The sequence below is a fragment of the Capsicum annuum genome, unplaced genomic scaffold, assembly GCF_002878395.1.
Source record: "Capsicum annuum cultivar UCD-10X-F1 unplaced genomic scaffold, UCD10Xv1.1 ctg79497, whole genome shotgun sequence".
NCBI classification, from domain to species: domain Eukaryota; kingdom Viridiplantae; phylum Streptophyta; class Magnoliopsida; order Solanales; family Solanaceae; genus Capsicum; species Capsicum annuum.
The window spans coordinates 177,835-182,991 of NW_025890082.1; the positions used below are offsets into that span (position 1 = coordinate 177,835).

The window sequence follows — 5,157 nt, forward strand, 5'->3', positions numbered from 1 at the left end:
ACATCAATCTAGGACTCAATCTAAATTCTACAAGCATTTATTAAAAGAATTACCGTAAACAGAGAAATCATTCATGAATACCTTGACCAATTCTTCCACCATGTCATAGATGATTTCCATCATACATCTCTGAAATGTTGCAAGTACATTGCAGAGGCCAAAGGGCATACGTCTGAAGGCATAGATACCATATTGGCAAGTAAAAATCATCTTCTCTTGATCCTCAGGAGCAATGGTGATTTGATTAAAGCCTGAGTAGCCATCAAGAAAATAGTAATACTCCTGTCCTTCCAACCTATCCAGCATCTGATTAATGAAAACAATAGGATAGTGATCCTTCCTTGTGGCTTTATTTAACATCCAACAGTCAATACAAATTCTCCATCCAGCCACCATACGAGTGAGGATTTCCTCATTTTCTTTATTAATAACCACAGTCATCCCACCTTTTTTGGGACACAATGTATTGGGCTTACCCACTTGTTGTCTGAAATTGGATAAGTAATCCCATTATTGAGCTACTTAATAAACTCTTTCCACACCATATCTTTCATCACCGGAGTCAACCTGCATTATTGCTACACTCTTGGCTTGAAACCTTCCTCCATGTGTATTTTATGCATGCAAAAAGCTATATTTATTATTGTAATGTCAGACATTTGCCACCCGGTCTCTTTCTTCCTCATTTTGAACACTGTCATTGCTTTCTGTACCTGCATACTAGATAATCTTATAGACAAAATAACATGCAAGGTATCATTATCACCAAGGTAAACATATTTCAAGTGAGGAAGAAGAACCTTAAGCTCCAATTTTGGAGCTTCATCAATTGAAGCTTTTGGGGATGGACCAATCAATCTATTCAATGGCTCTAAAGGCAATTTTCTTGTTTCAATGAGCCCCGAATTCATGACTTGGACTAATGCCAATTCTTCCACATCTCCATAAATATCATCACAACCTACCAAAGCTCGCTCTAAGGGACCATCTATCAATAACAACCTCTAATCAGCTCAAGATCGATAATAGATATTGCTGACAACTCCTTATATATAGCTGGTAATTTTTAGCGCTTTGTACACATCCAAAACCTCCACTTTATCGTGCGCTATCATTGTCATTTTCCTTACCTCTACATCAATTAATAATTGTTCTATTGCTAAGAAAGGTCATCCCAAAATAAATGAAACAACAGGATCAGCTTGGAAGTCAAGAATTACAAAATCCACTAGAAAGATTAAGGATCCCACTTGCACCAAGACATCTTCGATAATACTATCAGGCCTAGCAATGGACCTATCTACCAATTGCATAACAATTGTAGTAGGTTTGGGACTCCCAAAACCCATCTTCTGGTACCATAATGTGGGCATAAGATTGATGTTATCCCCAAATCACACAATTCACATGCACTAATGGTTTGTCCAATGGTAATCTGCAAAGTGAAACTACCTAGATCCTTTAGCTTTGTGGGCTATTTATTTTGAGTCTTGGATGTGCACTCCTCGGTAAGTGCAACTGTAGCATATTCAGTCAATAGGTTCTTATTTACAACTATATCCTTTAAGTATTTTGCATATTTTTTGCATACTTTGCAGAATGTCAACAAGAGGTAAATTTACATGAACTTGCTTTAAAAGATCTAAGAACGTTTTAGAACTCATCTCCTCTTGATGCTTTCTTTCCCTTTGAGGAAAGGGTAAGGGGAGAGTCTTCTTCTCCACATGAATTTTATAACTTGCCATTTTTTCCTTAACTTCTTTCTCTACATTGTCTTTAGAACCGTCATCAGTGACTGTTGGACTAACTTGCTCCTAAACTATCTCCTTGGTTTGCAGCCCATTCCTTATTGTAACCACATTCACCTACTTAAGATTTACCTCTGTATCACTAGGTAATGCTCCTTGAGGTCTTGTATTCTGTGCTTCTACAATTTAACCTAGTTGCAACTTAGATTTTTAGTAAGTAATTATTGACTCTTCAACTCCGTTGTAAACTGTGCTTGTTGAGTCTTTATTTTTGCTATAAATTGCACTTGTTAAGCGATAAATTACTTTATTAACTCCTCTATATTACTAGCTTGAGCAGTTTCCTGATTATTCTGACTTGGCTATTGATTTGGTTGCACTGATCCCTTGAACTAGTTTGCATTTTGCGCCTAATTTCCACCCCGTAAGAAATTAGGATGGTTTCTCCAATTGGTATTATACGTGTTACCAAAATTTGGTTGTCCTTGAATATTTGCATTTCCCACATAGTTCACAGAATTTGGATTAGTCATACAAGCATCTGCTACATGCTCACCACTCCCACAAACCTCACACTAAGAATTCGCCATTTGGACTGCATTAGCTGTGGCTACTATTTGTGTAACTCCCAAATTTATGTTATTAAGCTGAGTAATCATATGATTTTGCATGGATGCAATCTGTTCTTATAATGCAGTGAATTGGTCTACCTCCAATACCCCTGCAACCTTCGTAGGAGTACTTTTTGAATCAGCATGCCTATCAAGACTCCCTTGTGAAATCTGATTCAGTAGTGTGTACAATTCTTCATTCATCTTCTCAAGAGCCTGTCTACCTACTGCTGAATGCAAGATAATCTTCATGTGTGGCTCCAATCCCTCAATAAAAGTATGAACAAGAATATCATTGGATTGCTGATGGTGAGGGCAATTTCTGCGCCTACCCTTAAATCTCTCCCAAGCTTGGTAGAGATTCTCTTCTTTTTTCTGTTTGAAACTTAAGATATCACTCCTTAAACATACAGTCTTCTCGAATAGAAAGAATCGAATAAGAAACTTCCGCATTATATCTTCCCATGAAGTGATGGAGAATGGTGGTTTAGCATGTAACCACCTTTTGGCTTCCCCTATTAGAGAGAAAGAAAAAAATGTCAATCTGACATAATCAGAACTCACCCCTTCAGGAATGTAAGTATCACTTATTTCCAGGAAGTTCTGTATGTGCTGCTACGGATCTTCGTGTGAAAGGCCATTGAATTGCCCTGCTGAATTCAGCAATTGCACCTTATTCTTCTTTAATTCAAATCAACCACCTAATTTGGGCTTGTAAATGCTATTCATCACATAGTTCGTGAGTGGTATTTCCACTTTATAAATAGGTCTAGTAGTTAGTTGAACAGGAACAAGTAGAATAATAGGAATAACAGGAGGCAAAACATTTCCAGCATTTAGATCAGCCGGCTCATTCCTTTGGTCAACCATTCTTTGCCTTTGTTGAAAGATCTGTTTTGGTTCTGTAAAAGGCTCTACCAATTATTTATCTCTTTCCAGTCCTGGATTCAGCTAAACCTGCAAAAATTTAGCCACTAAGATCAAGTTGTTAACACTTAAACTTAATATCAAAAACCAAAAATTTAACAATTTACTAATTATACTAGTCCGCAGCAATGGCGCCAAAAACTTGTTGTGACTCTGAAGCACACGTAAGTACACGTGATCATATGATTAATATAGTGATTTAAACAATTAGATATCATTCCCACGAGGACTAAGCAATTATAAATTCAATCAACTTTTAGTTTTAGATAATAATTCTTAAGTGTTGTAGCATGTCAAGATGATTGTAAAATTGAGAATAAAATATAAATTATTATAAACAGTAACAATTAGTGACTAGAGCGAAGCAAGCAACGGTTGTAAACAGTAATAATGAGAACTCTAGGGTTTAGGCTTTTCGAACAATCTAACAAATCTCTATTTTTATAGCCATCTAATTGGTTATCGGGTTGTTGATTGGCAAGGTTTATGCTATGATCGTGGTCACCTGACCTCAAATCTTTTATCTATTGAATATTGCAGTTACAACTCCCATAAAGATATAACTATTCTTCTAGATTCATAAAGTTATCTTCTTGCAATTGAACAAAAGAAGGCTTCTAGGTATATCCCTATCCTAGATGCTAATTCAAACCCCTTATTCCATAAAAATGGTAAGAACCTTGCTCCTTAATTTCTTTGTTCTATCATATGATTCTCCTCTCAGATTCACACAAAAATATAAATTTATTCTAATGGTGGTGACTCATCAAAATAGTAAGCTCAAGAAATTAAAAACAACCCAAATGATAATAAAAAAGAAACTACTATAAAGAATATCAAAGAGTAATCATTTTCTTGGCCTCAACCCTAGAATTAGGATATTTAGCCACTCATGTTTGAATTCAACCTAAAAAATATGTAATTAAACATACCAAGAATTAATCTTGAATTAAAGAAGTTGAAAAGAATTTCTAAGAACCCTAAAATAGAGAACTTTGTTCTTTTCTGTCGCTCCTTTGCTTACCCAAAAAATCGCCAAATTATCCTAGTTTTTTCATTTTATAGCTGGAACAAAATATAAAAAATCTTCCTGATTTTACTAGACGGCGTGTCGCGCCATGCCCTCCAATGCCATTTCCTATCAAAATCTAGGCAATAGCGGAATTCAATTATTTAGTGAAATTGTGAAATAACCCCTCACCGTGATGCGCCACTATAGCGGTGAGCCATTAGATTTAGAAAATTATGAAATATCCTTCTTCCGTGATGTACTAAACTTCCAGGTTGAACAATTTGACAATTGGGCCTACACCGTAATACGGTGAAATTGCGAACCTACACTGGAAAGTAAAAACTGTGACTTTCTTCTTCTCCGCGATGCGCGATAGTCATAGACCAACACTAGATTTTTCCAAATGGGAATTTTAGCCACCCCGCAATGTGCCATAATCGTGCTTCTCTACTGGAATTCGACCAACTCTATTTTATTGGTCAGCGCGATGTAGAGATTTTGTAAATGGAAATTTCTGGCTTCCAGCTTGCCCTTTTGAGCTATATTTCAATATCTTTTATTCCTTCAATCATTCCATATTATCACTGTATCCAATTGCATCCAATTCTTTAAGATTTAAGCCTGAAAGTACTAATCATATCCATTAGGCATGAAATAAAATTAAAGCTGAAATATACTCAAGAATTTATATAAAAGTTCTTGAAACAAGTCCAAATCTGGGTGCATATTGGTGCTTTTAGCATATAAATATGCCCTAGATTAGTTGTTGCTGGTTTTCTTGATTTGAGGTTTGAAATAACTTTACAGTGTAGTGTGTGTTTTTATTTTGGCTTTTTTGTTGACTTAGTTGTTGCTGGTT

The 5,157-nt window shown here is 35.8% G+C and overlaps 1 non-coding gene across 1 annotated transcript; it reads left to right on the plus strand.

Moving 5' to 3' along the window:
• Positions 1 to 2,660: 2,660 nt before the first annotated feature.
• Positions 2,661 to 2,767, plus strand: LOC124895059. The gene has a single exon (XR_007051503.1). It is a non-coding gene; the product is annotated as a small nucleolar RNA R71 (small nucleolar RNA).
• The last annotated feature ends 2,390 nt before the right edge of the window (positions 2,768 to 5,157 follow it).